The 19,091-nt window shown below is 39.4% G+C and overlaps 1 long non-coding RNA gene across 12 annotated transcripts in view; it reads right to left on the bottom strand.

Annotated features, from left to right (window-relative positions):
• LOC137477849 (uncharacterized) overlaps positions 1–19,091 on the bottom strand; it is a 173,416-nt gene that overhangs the window by 87,778 nt on the left and 66,547 nt on the right. For 2 of the 12 annotated variants that reach the window (XR_011001225.1, XR_011001220.1), the window contains 2 exons: positions 5,905–5,983; positions 3,880–3,934 (listed from right to left, as the gene is read on the bottom strand). The exons of 2 other annotated variants lie outside the window; for them this stretch is intronic. This is a non-coding gene — a long non-coding RNA (uncharacterized lncRNA). Of the gene's footprint in view, positions 1–3,879; positions 3,935–4,946; positions 5,150–5,904; positions 5,984–16,511; positions 16,609–19,091 lie in introns of those variants that run through there. 8 more of the 12 variants (XR_011001218.1, XR_011001215.1, XR_011001221.1 and 5 more) reach the window with 7 other exon arrangements.

A 19,091-nucleotide genomic window follows, 5' to 3' on the forward strand; every position in this document is an offset into this window, starting at 1 on the left:
GGAGTTAAAAGTATGAGTGGTTATAAAATGATTCAGGACTTTTTAAATGTCTGCTGCAATATTAGTCTAGGTAACCTTCCTTGACAATGAATTTAACAGATTTACCAGACACTGAATAAAGGTAGTATTTCTGTTTATTGGACTCATATTTATTCTCTTTAATATCATCAAGTTCACACATTCTAAGAAAAAAGGAGGATTTGTTTTCACTATACATTTGTGGTTCCCGATGCAGATTTTTAATTAAATAAATTCTTTGTCCTGCTTCTTTATCATGCTGCACTGTGGTATACCTCTTCAGCTTGAACAAAATAACAATATTATTATTATTATTATTATTATTATTATTATTATTGTTATTGTTATTATTATTATTGCTGCTGCAGGAGGCACCAGAAGCTGACACTGAGTCTTCTTTTAAGATACCTGCTGCCTTGGTACCATTTTCTCCATCCTGCAATATGAAAGACTCTTTGAATTACACTATAAAATGACCTGTGTGTCTAAGTGGTGCTCTAAAAAAAGACCCACTCTTCTCCAACACTCAGCCTACACTGAAGAGTAACCAGGGTTACTGGATGGAACTTCAAGAAAATATTTTAATAGTTGATTTGACAAAGAAATTGAAGTCTCAGGCCAACTCTCCAGAAATTCATGCCAAATTCAGAACTATTTTGGCTTTAGAAAAAGGAAAAAGAATACACAAGAGAACAAACCTTGTGTGATCATACTATGCAAATGTTTTAATCCCTTGCTGCCACTATTTTCTTGCCCTAATAGCTTGGACACCCACTAGCCAATGTTAGTTAAACCTGGCAGAGCAACAGCAACTGAACAGAAAAATTCCTACCAGTTCCATGAAAACAACCAGCAAGCTGAAGGAAGGAGATCCTGTTAGTGCCCTCACTGAAGGGAAACCTCTGACATGCGCTCCACTGGTGGGTACCAACAGCTGCACATCAGCAAGAGTAGTTGCACTGCTTTTATCACAACTCACAGTGTATTTAATAGCAAAACCCAGAGCAATGAGTCCTGTGCGTTCTGCCACTCTCAAGATGGAAATGAACTCAAAGAAAAAGAAGGCCAGTTCTTCCAATGACTTCACCACCTCAAGTGGAGAAGGATGGAGAGAATCCCAGCCCCTTGCTGCCTGATGTAGTCAGTAGTGGATGATGAAGGAAAGGCAATTTAGTCATCACTCTAACTTAACTCAGAAGGAAAATTGTTATCCTGCCCCCATTCAGGATCAGCCAAGGAAGATATGTGACTCAGAGGTGTCTTACTGACACAGAATGTCCACAGAGCCCAGCTCATGTGTTACTCTTTGCTCAAGCCACTGCATCACCCAACAGCTGGTCCTAATCAGCTACTAATTCAACACCAAACTGAAGTACATTTTCCAGCAAAGAAAATGAGTATTTTATTCTTTTAATGCATGGAAATACTTTTGTCTCTGTTTCCTATAAGTACCTCTGAATTTCAGCTACTTTCACATTTATTTCAATCATCTGTCTTCAGGTAATTTGACAAATCTTAGAGAGATTTTGGAACACTTTAAATTTTTTTTTCTTTTAATAGAGCCAGTCTTCTTTTTTATCCTACCTTTGCTTGAACATTTTTACCAAGACAACTGAAGACAAAAGAGCCCTGTATTTAAGTGCTCTGCTTGTGTTACAGAACTATGCTCTCACCTTTCTTAACCTGACTGCATATAAGTGCTGCAGAGCTGGATGCATGAGGGCACAAAGCATTAGCTTAGGACAGGCTCATTAGACACTGAGGAGTTGGGCCCTGGCTGTACACAGAGACTCACCGCCTGGAAAGGAACTGAAAGGCAAAAAAGTGCTGCCAGTTGCACTCAAAAGGGAATTTCCCAGAAAAATATAATTCTGAATGGGAAACAGGGTAAAAAGATCTTGGCCAAAGGCAGAGTTCCTTCATTCTAATAGGGACATTATGGTTGCAACTTCCTCCCATTTCTTACCGCCTTGGAACACTGAGAGATTTTCCATGTGCCCAGGACTTAAATGACGGCAATATGGAGCCACTAAAAGGCTCCAGACATTAGCACTGGAAGAAAGGAAAGAGTAGAGGATAGAGTTTTTGTTTCCAGCTTTTACTAGCATTATTCCTTAGAGAGAAGGAGTGGTCTTTCTTTTTTGAAGTGTGCATGGAAGAGCAAGTAGAAGGCGTTGTGAGTCAGATCAGATCAAGATCTTTCTTGCCAAGCTTTCCACTGAGTTTTGCATGACATTGCAAATGACATTCCTCTTGGTCCTCAGTTTCCCAGCTGTAAAAAGACATCTTGTTTCATGGAAGCCGAAAAGATGGCTGTTATTTAGTGTGAGACCTTATAAATAAGCATCAAGGAGTGGGAGGTTCTGGTCAGATAACCAATCATGAAAAGCAGACATTATCATGTTTCAGTGCTCAGAAACCACTAGAGCTTAAAATTCTCCCAAGCCTAAATTCCAGTAAAGTATGAAAATTTTAGCATTTTAAAGATTCTTGTGGATACAAAACAAGCTGAAAACTAACTTTTTAAGGGGGTTTTAATGTGGGGGTAAGAGAGGATGTATTTGTCTATCTTCAGAGGCTGCTTATGCTGCACTATAACAGGAACAACTCAGGACAGAGGGAACTTTTTAGTTCCTTTCCCGTGCTGTGGTAAGGATAACTTCAGAGTCCTCTCAGAGTATTCAGCATGAAGACAGGAATATCATGAATCCTGGTTGCAAGGCTCCTTGGAGTAACAATATCAGAGCACCAGAAAGTCTCCAGTAGCAGAATCAAAACAACTGGTATGCAGCTTTTTGTCCAGAAACTTGGCATTTTCCTCCAAGTTTCCTGAAACCCCAATAGTTTCCATGAAACATTAATCCATGAGTAAATTTATGCTGTCTGATGAAATCTATTTAAATAAGGAAGGGCTTGCTATCCATTCCCATTCATCTCTCCTTGGAGGAGGGAATGAACCATAAAAATGCTGTGGTAACATTACAGCAGGAGGCTTAGGTGAAGAATAGGGGTCTGGGCGGAGCTGAGGCAATGTCTTTACTCTGAGGGTTAGGAGAAGCCCCATGCTCTCCAGGTAGGAATATTTCTGGTGTACATTACACAGATCCATCTGATTTGTCTCTCTATCATCTCATGTTCTATCTGCAAAAGAAGACAGACTGGCTAAAGGAGCCAAATGCCATTTAGGGCAATCACCAGTGTTACCACAGGATTCAAAAGGAAGTTGTTTCAGGAAAGTTGCCATCAACTTAACTTCCTACACAGCTCAATAGCTACTAAAATGTGGTTCTGAAGCAAATAACCTAAATTGAATGGAGCAAATAACTGGAATTTAGAAAAGACAGGAGTTAGCTTACTAATTAGCCACAAAAAAATTGACATTCCAAAAACCAACACACAAAATTAAGTATCAGATTTCCCAAATAATACTGAAGGCTTCATTGCCATAGCACAGTTACAGGCTCAAAGATGTGCATTGAATTGCAGACTTTGGCAGTATTTTCCAAGGCCCTTGGGAATATACTTACCATGTCCTAAACCACACCCTGTTGATTGTTACTGCTGTTTTATATGGTACATATTAAACAAACTGACAATAAATCAACTTTAACTGGAGATGTTTATTTGAAACTACATCCAGTCATTTTCTAAATGCAAAATCAGTACGTCTAACATTCAGCTATTAGTTTCCTTAGCACATTAAACAAGAAAAGTAAAGGTTCTGTTTTTTTACTACCTTTTCCTTCTCCTTTTCAAAATAGCAGCATAAAATTCAGAAGATACAAACTCTTAGAAAGTGTAAATCAAGACTGATTTAAACATAGAGGTAGTTTGGCAGTATTGCATCAATCAGTAACTGCATTTACAGTTGACAGAATCTTCCTCTCAACTTCTAGACAGTTAATCTCTTGTATTACTAAAAAAAAATAATTTAAAAAAATTAATTGTATGTAAACCAACCTCCATGTACAATTTCTGAAAAAGCCCTAATTATCCATACAACATTCAGGGATAACACAAATCAGAAAGTCTTACCTCTTTGTTGGAATTCTTGCTTATTTTTTCTCATGCCATAGGTCACACTTAGATATGTACACTTCAATTCTCCTTTAGGCAAAAACATCTCTTTAAGGCGTGCTGTATGACCAAATAGTCAGAGAAGCAGGCTGATGCCTAGAAATCATTGTGTGCTATCATTTTCCTCACAAAAATAAGTAGGAGCAAAGGTTTTTTCTTGTATTTGAAGCTGATAATGTCTAATGAGCATCCTCAGCAACAGGCACTGATAACCATAATCTTTATTATAGAATAAAATTCTATATCAAGAAAGCCCATGGAAAGCACATAATTTCTTTCTTCATGAACTAGAATGTGCTAGATAAAAATAATGTTAAAAGGTATTTGGAAACTTTGCTTTCAGGGGCTGCATTTTGCCTTTATGATTGAGCCTTCTGAAGGGAAATTTCTGGAGTGAATCTGGCTGAACTCAGCCAGTTGAAAAGATTACTTGAAACCTACTTGTCACTGAGGGGTTCAGATCCCATCAGTACATGCTGTAGTCACTCTGGGGTGACTCAGCATTAAACCCTCACTATGACAGCACTGCACCTCCTAAATTGATTTTGGTCATTCCTTTGCAGTTGATACGCCTTTTTGTGGGCTGGATTAATACTGCTCCGTGGGGCAATGCTACTGGGCAGCATTCAAGAATGATGATATGTACTGGGTTTTAACCCTATGCTAACTACCTTGCAGCTGGAGCTGTGGTTCACAGTAGGACCACAGCAGCAATTCTTTCAGAAACTGCTTCTGTGGTTCCCATGAACAATCCTCTCATTTCCAGGCCTACTTCATCTTTCACCTTTCAGAATGACATCTCAATTGATTCTCTGATAGATGGTACAAAGTATCCCTTCAGTTCCCTCGATGGCAATCATGTACCTTGTTGTATTGGAGGCTGTCCTGGGGAGAAAGGCATTTTCCAAGTGTACTGCTGTGCTTTCTCACTACCTACAGAGTGGGTGGGTACATAGGGGAACTGATTTCTTGGACTTTCATTCTGCCACACCAGTTGCCTGGGCTTGATATTTTTGCACATTTTGTGCTCAGTATTTTATCATGGAAGAAACAGCTCAAAGGAGAAAAGAAGAAAAGGAATGTTGTGGGGTTTTTATCATTAAAACGGACCTTTTTAAAAGAAATATAAATATCTGTAGTGACTCTTGCAGAATAAGGATGGGACTCATCTGTCTGTTACTGTTAAATCAGCATAAGGTTTAGATGTCTACTCTGCTGAAAGAGAACAGAAATGTATCCAGATCTCAGGGCTGAGTGCACTTCTACCCAAAAGGAAGGCAATGCACTGCTCATCAGGGAAAGTTGTAGTTCACAGACCAAGGCTGGGACTAGCCCATTCTCAGGTGACATGGCTTTGCTGCCCAATGAGAAACCACTCCTCTTCTCTTTATGTAAATGCAAACTTTACAGAAAACCCTAAAAATGGAAATCTAGACTAAAGTCCATTGACTCTATGTCCTGAAATGTAGCAATACCATTGTAAAAACAAGAAATGGCTCTGGTAGTAGAAAATACAAAGAAACTTCATACAGTAGAAATCAATAAGACTTTTTTTTTTCTTAAAATACATTCCCAGGAATGTTTCAACAAGATACTATAATGACTATTTCCCACAGATTAAAAAGCTTTAGGATACTCAAAAGGGAAAAAAAAAAAAAAAAAAAAAAAAAAAAAAAAAAAAACCAAGAAACAGTAATTTCAAATAAAATATTGAAAAATGTAAACAGGAGCAAAGGAAATATTAATTCTGGTTAGAACAGCCTCTTACATGTTTGGTTAGGCACAGCTGGTAAAGAACCGTAAAATTACCTGCACTGAACGATGCTGGCTCTGCCTCTTACTTGCAGGATGATTTTTTATAAGTCATCATCAACATGGCAAATTCATCCTGCAAAAAATCAGGATGGAAATAATCCACACTGCCTATTTGACGCCAAACAGAAGTGGCATCCTGTTCCTCTCAGAAAGAGATTCCTTCATCTAAACAACGCCACGTTTGATCTCTCCTTTGTATCTCCTGGGCCTTTCTGAATTGCCAACTGTGGATCCGGCTCCAGCCTGACTTTGGGGGTTAAGAATCTATCCCAAGAGAGATGTTTGCCCCCACTGTGTTCTCAAGAGTCTCAGATATCCTCTTACAAACCTTAGTGTGTCCTAGAATGATGACTTAATATTTGCTTGTGGGTGGAAAATCATGTGCAATACACCTGTAAGCATTAATGCTCAAACCACCTGGCTCCTGCCTGTCTCTCAACATTGGCAGGACAAGTGCTGCAGGGTTTCCAGTGCAGCTTCTTGTGAGAACCAACTGGCCCCATAAGAAGAAAGTAACCACAATGGGATATGGGGATATGGACTAAGGATGTTGGCCTGGATAGTGAGGGAATTCAAAATCCAGCAAAAGTGAAGTGTTTCTGTGGAAAAGGAATTCTTTTTCTCTTACTACACCTCCAAGAATTCATAATTGAATCTAATATTTTTCCTACTGGACAAGAAGTGCCATTTTGGCCATGAAACAGTGAGGGGAGCCTTAGAAATCTCATTCTCAGTAAGACCTGTGATCACTATATTCCAACAGGAGAATTTTTATGTAGGAAAAATTATAGGCTTTACTGTAGGATAGGATTTCTGACTTGCTTACACGGAATAAGATTACTCCAGTCTCAAGGCAGATTTTGTGATGTTCTATTGTGCGGAAAATTATAACAATGTACAGCAAAGAAATACTCCCATATTGCTCATAGCAGATGTGGTTATGTTGACACACAGTCTCCGGGTTTGTTTTCTTAACATTTTGATTATATTTTGCCAATATTTTATTTTAAAAGTAAAAATATTACTTAAATGATTTCCACAGTTTTCATTGCTTGTTGCTCTAAAAAGAGACTCATCAGATGGTTTGTGTTAAAGGATTTTCATAGCCCTTTCTTGGCCTAAAATGAAAATTCACATCAGGAAATCAGAGTGGAGAGATATTTCTACTAGAGCTAGAACTGATGAGATTTCTTGGTCTAACACATTTGAGAAAAGCCCAGGTGCAGTAAACAGCACCATGGGATTAAGATTGGACAGGTGCTACCACAAAAACAAAGGCTAGAGCACATCTCACAATGATTGAGGGCAGTTTATGTTTTGATTCAGTAAGTTATTAATATGACTCATCCGTATGTTACCAAATATCACACCCAGCGAGTGAAAATTGAAACATATGCCTGTGAGATATAAAAGGGAGATTTTACAAGAGCCCTTGGCAGAATGGGTGTGAGGGAGGGGTAAGAACAGGGGGAGAAGAATAGAGCTTTTCTTGCTGTTTGCTACATCAGGTAAAATGAATGCACTGAAATTTTCCAGTAAAGGAAAACAGGCAACACCCAGACTTTTTTTTTTTTTCCTGCTATCCTTCCTTCTAACCCCTAGAAAAAAAAAATAGAGATGAGGACAGAAGGGCAGTGTATGAAGACATCATAGCACTGTGCAGAAAATGAGATGAGGTATTTCTGATTCCTTCAGCCTTTCCCCAATCCCAGAGTCCATGCAAGGGCAGAGGATTATGCATGGATATAAAAAGGAAGGCTTTTTGAGGTTGACCAATACCTATTACAGTTTCTTAACCATTTCCCGTAGGAAGAATTCACCAGTCTAGCAGGAAATTATACAGGGAAATTACAGTCATTTCATGTCTCTCCTCCAGTTATTTTCAGGAAGAACACCACTAGATGGCACTGGGAACTGTCACCACCCTGTATGGAGCTGCAGCCTTACCTGCAAGGCCGGGCAGCGGGGTGCAGCAAGGGCTGCTGCTGCGGGGCTCGCCGCCCTGCTTCGGACACTGCATTTACATGACAGTGGTGGTTCTTCGTATCAGAATAAAACTGATTGATCAGTATTTGACTCCCCTTTAAACCACACTCGAAATTGTAACAGCTGTCTGGCATAATGGCTCCAGATGCTATTAAAGGGATGATAAAATAATCAGGGCCTAATGTTATATTCAAATTATCAGCTACATTGTTTTCAGTTCTTTCAAATGGGGGCATGGGGAGGAACACTGAGTTAGTGACGTATCCTAACCACATTAACAGGGCTGACAAAACCAGAGAGCAACTGTATTTTGCATAAGGCTGTATAGTTTCTAGAGGACAAAAAAACTTCCTGTGAAACTGCATGAAAATACATTTGAACAGTGTCTCCCATACATATATACATACATATATATATACATATATGTACTGCTTACATATATGTAATTAATATAATTGTGAGGGCATATATAACAAGTTTGTGATCCTAGTTGTCAGTACATGGTATTTTTACATCAGTCATGTAATATTTGAGATCCCATGCATCACATGTCCAAAAGAAAATCCTGCCAAAACACACGAAAGAATGCATTTATCATCCTAAATCCAATATATAAAACATATGCTACTTGTAGAGCATATGTTAGAGATCTTCCCCTCCCTTCTCTCTGTGTGAGAAACTGGCACAATTGCTGTCTCTTAGCAGAAAATCTTCACATGAACATGCAATTCTGCAGTTCCATACAGGGGAAGATCCATTAATTCCAACTGGACTCATTCACTCCCAGAATCAGGGCGCAGCTCTGAGAGTGGTTGCTTTAATGCTGCATAGTATCTTGAGCTGGCCAAGCTGGGACTCCAAGGATCCTCTCTCAGCCTAACCTCTCTGCCTTGAATGCACTGGGAGTGCTGAGCAGAACTTGCAAGCAAAGGAAACAAGTGGTGGGTTTGGCAGAGACAGGCAAAAACATCCAAGCTCAAAAAAAAGAAAAAAATATTTGATCTTTATGGCTCTGTTTCCCCGTTGATGAGCCAGTCTCTGTGTGAAAGGGAATACTTATTTACAGGTTAAATAGAACTCAGGTACTTCTGCACCTCAGTGTTTGCTGCCTGTTCAACATTCAGATGACTTGCTTGGTGCCAGTGGGCCAATGCCTCCAGCACCAAACACATACTTCTATTCCTTATTCTGATATGCACTGTCTAGAGAAATCTTTTTACTAAGGATTTGTGATACATTTGTCTTCCCCCATTGTCCCAGAGCCAACAGAAGAAAGGGTCCTCTGTATCAATGAAGATTACCCTAAAGAAAACTGGGTTTCATGTCTCAGAAGCACCCTTCAGCCTAGCTTCAATTCCATTAATACACATCGTGCTCAAGTTCCTTCCTCCAGCTGTTTCCTGATGAAAGCTAAGGATTAACAGGTTGAGCATAATTATTTTCCCATCTTGAATCAGTTCAGGAGGACCGTCACTGAAAAATTTCACATGTAGGTCACAAAGAGTGAAGGAGATTGTGGATTTTCTGGGGACTAGGGGAAATTTGATGTGGAAGTTTGACCTCTATAAAGACAATTCTTTAAGCAGAAATATTTCTTAGGCGTGAAGCCAAATTATTCAGTTCAGTCTCATCATACACTGAAAATCCCAGGAGGTAATTCTTTAATCTTTCCATGATACTCAGAAGCAAAATAAGACACCCAAAAGTTAAGAAACCAGATGTATTTTAAGAGACTGTGAAAAGTTCCTTTGGAATTTAATCAAGACTCAGAGTAATGAAAATATGTCGTTTCCCATATGCTGCTATTCAGAATTCTCTGAAGGATCAGGCAAGATGTTACACCCATGACACAGGTCTAATCATTTGCAACTGCAAGTGATTCCTGAGCAGGCAACAATGTATTTAGGAAATGCTGACAAGGTCTCTGAGAGGAGACTGATGCAAAGCAATTGTTCTAAAGGTTACCAGAGATCTATAAAGCAATACATAAGAAGCCACTCCACAGAGAAATAAAGGTACTTTCTCCACAGAGAAAGTCTGGTAGGCTGGTGGACGCAGATCCTTGACAAGCTACACAGAGAACTTTTGGAAGCAAAATTTTTTTTCCTGACCCCTAAAGTATTTTGCTTTGATATCTGACTTTTCACTCCAGCTTTGAGAGGAAAAGACAGAACCATTCACTGAGCACTGCCAGTATTCCCAAGATTTAATGATCCCAAAATTGAACTTTTTGGCAAATTAACTTTTCCACAGAGAAGGAAAAGAATAATCCAGGTACACATTTCCACTGTAGCAGCCTACCACAGCCGTACTCAGAATAATTTACCAGCTCTGATCAGAGGAAAAGTTCTGTTGTTCCTGTGAAGCATAACTTTCTCTAATACTGACCTGAATCAATTTTTTGTTTGCAATATTCATCTTCTGGTTTTAATTATTAGGAATATTAAACCTCAAGTTTTAGGAGGTGCATTAGTGCAGCAGTACTCAGCAGTACTCAGAATAATTTACCAGCTCTGATCAGAGGAAAAGTTCTGTTGCTCCTGTGAAGCATAACTTTCTCTAATACTGACCTGAATCAATTTTTTGTTTGCAATATTCATCTTCTGGTTTTAATTATTAGGAATATTAAACCTCAAGTTTTAGGAGGTGCATTAGTGCCATTCTGAGTGCAGTTGATACAGACATAAGTCTACCACTGGTGTACAATGAACTAGTTCTTTGCCACTCCAAAGATCCATCATGAACCAAACAAAACACACACATTCTCTGGCTGCTGTCTATAAATCTGGCCAGTAGAAGTACTTGGACAGCTCTTCCACAGGTCCTGACTGACTTCCCAAAAATGACTTGATAATGTCTATCCCTTCCCACAAATGACCAGATAATGTCTATCCCCAGAGGTGTTTGGCTAAATTTCTATATGCTAAATAGTCAGAGAGATGTAGGTCATCCAGCTGTGGATTGCAGCAAACACAGATCCAAACCAGCTTAACAGAATGGCTGAATTCACAGTTTGCAGGACTTTGAATAAATTTGGAAACTTTTGAGCCTGCTGCCTAATTGTCACTTCTTTCAGATTATGAACATCTTTATTTAGGTCCCTTTTAAAAAGTAGACTTTGCACTGTCTTGTCATCTGTTGCAGTCTCATGGGTATTTGTAGCATCCTGGCAGAAAGGTGTACACAATCAATTTTTTGCTTACACAGACAGCTAATCCACAAGGCATGGTAGGTAGATGATTGTCTCCTTTCTCAGTTGTTCTGAGGTTTATGCTCATAATTTACAAGGATACAACCTGAAAAATAATTCTCTTTTTTCTTTGGAGATGGTTCCTATCCCAAAGACATCCAAAACCATGCTGCAAAGATAAAAGTTTGTTGAATTTTTGTTCTGTCAAGTAGTAACATCTGTTTCCAATTCTATTTGTTAGAATGCAGTACATTCACAGAATTTCATTCCAAATTAACTCCAAAGTTGCCCAGCACTGAAGGAAACACAAGGTTCCTCCATATCCATCTTGCTATACACTTTGAATTCTTAAGAACAGAAAAGAAAGAATTCTTGTACAACTACATTATTGTAAAATTGAGTGTCTGAAAAAGTGAACACCTTGTGTATGTGGACCAGTCTCAAGATAGATCAATGATTACTGAGTTGATGAAAATAAACACATCTGATTTCAGCCTCAGAGTTTTCCCCATATGTTATTGGATTTCCAGCCTTTTCTTTCTGTACCTTTATAAACTGATTTCCCTGAAATATGTGTATATTAGAAACGGATCCCTCATTTTTTAATGCTGAAAATCTTGAGAGTTTATCAAGACCAGGAATTTTCTTCAGAGAAAAACCTCCCCTTTTCAGAGAAGGAGAATTTTTGACATTTTTAACATGTTACAGAAGTCAGGCAGCCTCTGGCTTCCTGCTACCAGTAAGAACAGCTAGAATAAAATAACTACGAGTCTGAAAGCCCAGTTTCATTTCCTAACAAATAAATTCACTCCAATTAATATTAGTACCATCCATGGATACACAGAAGAGAGCAAAGATTTTGTAGCTCTCTAAAGGGATGGAAAACACTGCACAAATATTGATTTCCTTCTTCCTCCCTATGCCTTAGGTCATTAAATATTAACACTGCCAATACAGTAATAGTCTACACTTTCACATCAAGCAGTAACTTAAATAATTAATTTAAGAGAATAGAGGATAACTCTGCAGAATGGATAAGCAGGGGGTACCCCTGTATGTCAGGGAGGGTTGCACTTCCTGAGAGCTTAACAGTGGTGATGACTTGGTTGAGCATTTATGGTTAAGGATAGGGGAAGGCCAAAAAGGCAGATATCATGGTGTGAGTCTGTTACAGACCACCCAACCAGGATGAAGAGCCAGATGAAACGTTCTCTGAGCAGCTGGGAGAAATCTCACTATCCATGGCCTTTGCCCTCCTGAAGGGCTTCAACTTACTGGATGTCTGCTGGAAGCACAACACAAAAGAGAGGGAACAGTTTAGGAGGTTCCTGGAGTGTGTGGAAGAGAACTTCCCAACACAGCTGATGAGGGAGTCAGCTAGGGAAGGCTCCTACTGGACCTGTGTTTGTAACAGAGTAGGGCTGGGGTGGGGGGGGAGGTGAGCTGATGGTCAGAGGCTGTCTTGGGCACCGTGATCCCAAAATGGTAGTTCTTGTTTCCTGGAGAAGTAAGAAGGGGAGTCAGCAGAGCTGTCACCTTCCAAAGGGAGATTTTGACCAGTTTAGGAGACTAGTTGAGAGAATCCCTTAGGAGCCAGTCCTGAGGGGGTAAGGAATCCAGGAAGGCTGGATGTGCTTCAGGAAGGAAATATCAAAGGTGTGGAAGCAGGCCATTCCAAAAAATGAGCTGGCAAGGAAGAAGACTGGCCTAGCTGAACAGAGATTTTGGCTGTAATTCAGGAAAAAAAAAGGAGTTTATGACCTTTGGAAGAAGGGGTGAGCCACTCAGGAGGACTACAAGGATGTTGTGAGGTTGTGCCGGAAAAAATTAGAAGGGATGAAGTCCAGCTAGAACTTAATCTGACTACTGCTGTAAAAGACAACAAAAAACATTTCTATGAATACAGTAGCAAAAAAAGGAAGGCTGACAATCTCCCTCCCTTACTGGATGTGGGGGGAAACATTGGCAAAGGATGAGGTAAAAACTGAGGTACCTAATGCCATCGTTGCCTCAGTCTGTAATAGTAAGACCAGTTGTTCTCCAGGTACTCAGTCTCTTGAGCAGGAAGAGAGGGATGGGTAGCAGAAAGAAACCTCCATAATCCAAGGGAAATGGTCAGAAACATGCTACACCACCTAGACGTGCAAAACATTATGGGACTGGGTAGAATCCACCCAAGGATATGGAGAGAGCTGGTGAAAGTGCTCACTGAGTCACTTTTCATCATTTACCAGCCGCTGTGATTAACTGAGGAGGCCACAATTGAGTGGAAGCTAACAAATGTGATGCCCATCTACAAGAACAGCTGGAAGGAGGATTGGGGGAACTACAGGCCTGTCAGTCTGACCTCCGTGCCAGAGTAGGTTATGATCATCTCTAGTACTACCACATGGCATTTACAGGACAACCAGGGAATCAGGCCCAGCCAGCATGGGATTAGAAAAGGCAGGTTGTGCTTGAATGACCTGGTGAATTACACCCTCAGTGAGTTTGCAGATGACACCATTTTGGGTGGGAGTGTTGATCTACTGGAGTGCAGGAAGGTTTTGGAGAGAGATCTTCTGCAGGCTGGATCAATGGGCCAAGGCTAATTGGATGAGGTTCAACAAGTCAAAGTGCCAGGTCCTGCTCAGTAGAACAAGAAGAAGCAGACACAAGTTACCAAGTGAGGTTTAGATTGAATATTAGTGAAAAATTCTTAATGGAAAGGATTGTCAAGCAGTGGCACAGGCTGCCCAGGGAAGTGGTGGAGTCACCATCCCTGGAGGTATTTAAAAGATGTGCACATGGAGCACTTAGGGTCATGTGGTGGGCTTGGTAGTGCTGGGTTAATGGTTGGACTCAAATGATCTCAGAGATCTTTTCCAAGCTAAACAATTCTGTGATTCTATAAACATCTAATGTGTTAACTCCTTGAATGGGTAGGGAAGATGGTAGAAATCAGCACGATTGCATAGAAGCCATAGGGAAGCATTAGCCATAGGTATCCTGAATTGTCCCCACAGTCACAAATGAGTTCTGCTGGCTCTTGGCTCCCCTTTCCAGCTGGGTTCCACAGCAGGGATTTCTGTTCACTGTGGACAGCAGCAGGGGAAGGTAGGGGGTGAATATATTTGAGGCCAGAATGTCTGCCACAAAGGGAACAAAGAAGGAACTACATTCCCACATAATCATCTAGCTTAAGAGAAGGCCAGGCAGCTAAGGACCAACATGAAGAACTTCCAGTGAAGATTTAGTAAAACTACATTGACTTCCTGTGATATGTTAGAAATTACTATGAAACCACATCTTGATAAACCTTTGGTTGAACAACAGGTTTACATTTTGTTATTAGAGAGAGAGTGCAGGGAACATGAAGTACCTTGAAAGACTGCAGCCAAGACATTACCCTAATGCTGTTTTACCACACTTAGGTACAGATGTTTTTTTAAATATGTGAGCATTAACACTCTGACTTTCTAATTATGCAGGCCTAGACTTTTACATCATGTTTAAGAGGACATAAATTTAGTGTAATAAATCTCAGCTAAAACATTTAACACAAACTATGTTCAACACTACTTAGAAACTACTTTTAAATGCCACACTTGCAGGGCTCATATATTTCCAGAAGACTTTGAGAACATAAAATTCTTTATTTCATATTGTGGGTTTTTCAAGTCTAAAGAATATTCTCAAGAAGGTTTGAACATTCAAGGGTGATTGTTAAAAACAATATTAGGAAATAATGTGAGATGAATTAACATCTGTCTTCTTCTGCCATGAAATCAATTCTGCCTGCATCGGAACTGTTGGAGAAACCTCAGTTGCAAGTCTTGAATTGCAGATTACCAGTGACCAAGCAAACATCCACATTCCTTTATGCCTTTGGCTTTCTTGGCCTGAGTGTGCAAGCTAGCTGAAATAGAGAAGAGCATCAGCTGCTGTAGCATTTTCAAAAGAGGAGATGAGCTCAGGGATTTAATCCTAAAGATATGCACCTAATTTATGAAGGCAAACTATGTAGCAGAAAAACAATAGGGAATATTGACTTAAAGGGTTATGGAGAAAGTCGAATGTGAAAAGACTTGTTGCATCATATCTGAGCTGCCAACACATCTCCAAGTTTATAAAGAGGGAGGGAAAGTTACTTCAAAAAATGCTTCATTACTGTAAATCACCCCCCTTTTATGAGGTTTAAGATTTAAGACAACCCTGAGCAATCCTTATGTCTAGCTCACTCTCCATATCTTTGCTTGGTTTGTTCCAAATGAGCAGCAAAATGAATTAGTCTTCAAGTGATTACTCAAGTCTGTATGATTTTTTTTTGTTAGTCCCTTATAACAATACCCCATATTGCATTTGTACAGACACAATGTATCCTTATATTTGATGTGTGACAGGAATTATCTTCTCATGAAAATAACACCTTGACAATCCCTAAGATACCAACAATACATCTTCTGACCCCATGACTAGATTGATGAATGAAAGAATATTATTTAGTGATTGATTCCTCTGTGTTTGCAGGTTAGTTTATAGATGCTTCTACAGCAGTATTAGAAATTTATTTTGCCACTGACTGAGTAGCAAACACAAAAACAGTGAACAAGCCAGTCTCTGAATGAGCCTCATAAGTCCATGAGCTTGTAGAAACAATTACAGGTTTTGTAGCATAAGCTGAAATCAAATAGTGAGTTTGTTGGAGTGCTGGATATTTACTGCATCTTGTCCATTAGCTGTCTTTTTAACATGTCTGGATTCTTCTCAAGGAAGACCTCGGCTGGGCATTCGCTTCCAAGCACTGGAGAAACATTCCTGCTAGGGAATGGATAGATAGATTAGATAGATAGATAGATAGATAGATAGATAGATAGATAGATAGAAAGAAAGAATTATTTTCTAAGGCTTTCCCCAATTCTGATTGATGTCATATAGATAGGAGAAGCCAAAGGAGACAGCAAGCAGCTCTCTGGAGTTTGCAGGAGCACTCCAGCTTAGTGTTAAAATGTTCAGCTAAGGAGACATCTCTTTCAGCCTCTTTGCATCCAGACAGGAGTATGTCAAGCCAGGACAGAAGGCAAGAACAAAACAGTGCTGAAGACTTGATGACCGTAGTACACGTTATGGCAAAGTTATTTCAGACAAGGTCTAGTCTGACTCTGTGGCCTAAGGGCTGCCAGCAGTCCCATCAACACTGTCTTATCCCTGTTTCTGCCCTGCAGAATGAAGCTTGCAGCTGCCTCCCACAACCTCTTTGCTTTCAGTGTCCTGACTGATTTCATAATTACTTCATGAGACTAAACTTATTCCACAGGAACAAGATAGCGTTTTCTGTAGAGTTTCCCAAAGGAAAACTTGAGGGTGTGTTTGCCTACAGTTATATAAATAGCCTGACCTATTTCAAATACCATTTTTCAGTTCTTCCAGGCACAAGTACGCATACCTTCACTTGGGGAGTTTCATCACAACATCCTCTCTGTGCTCTCAGGGTAATTTTTTTTTCAAATACCACCAACAACTTCTATAATAAGGCCTTTATCCTCCATGTTGGGAATGGCAAAATAAACAGAATGTCACTGATTTGGCACAAGAGGTGGTTCTGGCAAAGTTAACCTATTTTTCTTATGCTGGCTTGTAAGACAGACTGATCCAAAGGCAATCATCTGAGATTAAGTCAAAATGGAAGCAATAATTTTTCTGCTGAAGCCTACTCACGCATGCAGAATTCCAATATGTAAAGTTTTACAAACCTTTCAGCAAAATCAGAGCTGTAAATGTAGATTCTATCACTTTAGAATAGCAACTGTGTTTGTGCCATTCCTCAAAAGATTCCTGACTTTTAGATGAAATAAAAAGAGGAATGGGGATGTCCTCTCCTGACATACATTTTCCTTGCTGCTAAATAAACTTAAGGTCTGCCCAAAATAATAATAATTCTCCTTAAGGTTTTATTATAAAACCACCGGCAATGATTCTTTATTACTTTTCCCAGTACTAGTAACAATGCCCAATTCTCTGCTCCTTTTGCAGTAGTAATAAACCTCTTGGAAAAATAATATTCTTTGAGAGCATTTGAATGATGGCTACATTTTATTTGAATGATAGCTTCATTTATTTCATAGCACACATGCAAATATCTTCAGACACCTCAGAATCTTCTTGTTCTGTAAAGCTTACTTCAATAGCATGAAGAGTAAAAAAACAGAAGGCTTGACTAGGATTACATCTCAGTCTTGTGTCTTCTTTTAGATGCTGTAACTAAGTAATTACTCAAGGATCTAATTATTGCATCAGCTTTTCAAGTGTAATTATTTTTTCATGTCACAGCATTGACATTGTTTAAAGGAAGACATAACCCATAGATTAAGAATGTGCTTTTAAACAAAACTGTTTTCATTTAAGTACTACTCCAAAATCAGCACTGAATACACTCAAAAAAACAGAAGGAAGCAAGAAAATATTTTAAGTTTATGGAGGGTGTGGCATCACATTTTAGGCTAAATATGCAGGAGATGTTCCCCTGCAAGCAGTAAAGTCACAGCCACTAAACATGTTGCTGTGTGTCAACAGAGCTGCTGAAACTGGCCTGATACGTCCTGGTCTGGAGCAACTGTCCAGGTAAACATGCCAGCTCAGCTTAAATTTTCCTTAAGGCAGCCCCACATTCCAACTACATTAATTTACTCTGCAAAGAAGGATGAATAAATCTAAACAAAATTTTGTGCTATTTTTACTAGGTAGTTTCTGACGTCTAAATGAGACTGAGAATGCTCTATTTATTTTAGGAGTACAGTGAACTGAAATATGAGCAGCTCTTAACTGCCCTGATAGATCATCTGGAGAGCTGACATGCTTCACATGAGCCAGTGATTTATTCCTGTAAGTAAACAAGGCACATTAGAGCAGGACACAGCAACAATGAACACTTGAGAACACAAGACCTTTGGATGTAGCCCAGGGGCAAGAAAGGTTTTCATTTAGCAATGCTCTCAAGCAGGAAAGTTAAGGATTCACACAGGAAGTAATTACAAATTTCTTAGTAACTAGGGGGGGAAAGCCATTTTTGGAGGGGTAACTCGATCCACACTGGAGAATTTATAAACTCTTGCTAATAACGAGAACCACAGTGCCCTCCAATTATGAAAAAGCACCAAAGCTGCTGGTGAAAAGGAACATCACGCCTTTGATGTCTGATTAGAGATTTGCTAAGCAAAACAAACATCTTGGCAGTAATATATTCTCATTCCCAGTCCTTTTGAGCCTGTTAAATCTCTTTCCTCTGCTCACACAGATCTGACCTCTCCACAGAGATATTCCTTCCCCTGGAAAGTAATCATTTTGTTTGCAGGGGAGGTAGAGAGAATATAAAACAGAACGGGAAGTGATAATTTCTTTGCACAGAAAGTGACAATTTCTTACAACCACTTAAAATAAATACTTAAAAAAAACCAAAAACTAAACACCTATAGGGTTTTCTGAAAGCAGAAACAGGCAGGAAGGAGGGAGTGAATTTCAAGGTGAAACATCTATGCTATGCTCTTTATTTATTGGTGTTTGCATAGCTGCCAGTTCTCTATATTTTTCCCAAAAGGCATGACTTTTCATATAGGCTCCTACACTTGTGCTAAAAAATAATAGTACATGACAGGTAGAAGAATGGAATCCCAGCTCTGCTGAGTGCAACACTGCACGCAATACTAATATACCAATATAGCAGACAGCTAGCGTTATGCTGTCCATGTAGTGTTTAATACCTTTTTCCAAATGTATAATTTTTGGCTTTTTCCATTCAAAGCACTATACTTTCTACAAATACATTTTCTCCATAGTCATAGTGAAGATTCCTCAGCAGCAGAACAGTAGGAAATTTTAGGACAGATCTCATTACCTTGGAAAATATCTTTTTTCCAATTACTTTGGAAAATTAAATACAGCTATCAGCCAAGGACATCCTTCAAAACATCAGTGTTCTCATTGTTTCAGGCGTGCACTTACCACTGCATTACAATCTGCTCTGCATTAG

The sequence above is a fragment of the Anomalospiza imberbis genome, chromosome 8 (genome assembly GCF_031753505.1).
Source record: "Anomalospiza imberbis isolate Cuckoo-Finch-1a 21T00152 chromosome 8, ASM3175350v1, whole genome shotgun sequence".
Taxonomy (NCBI): Eukaryota; Metazoa; Chordata; class Aves; order Passeriformes; family Viduidae; genus Anomalospiza; species Anomalospiza imberbis.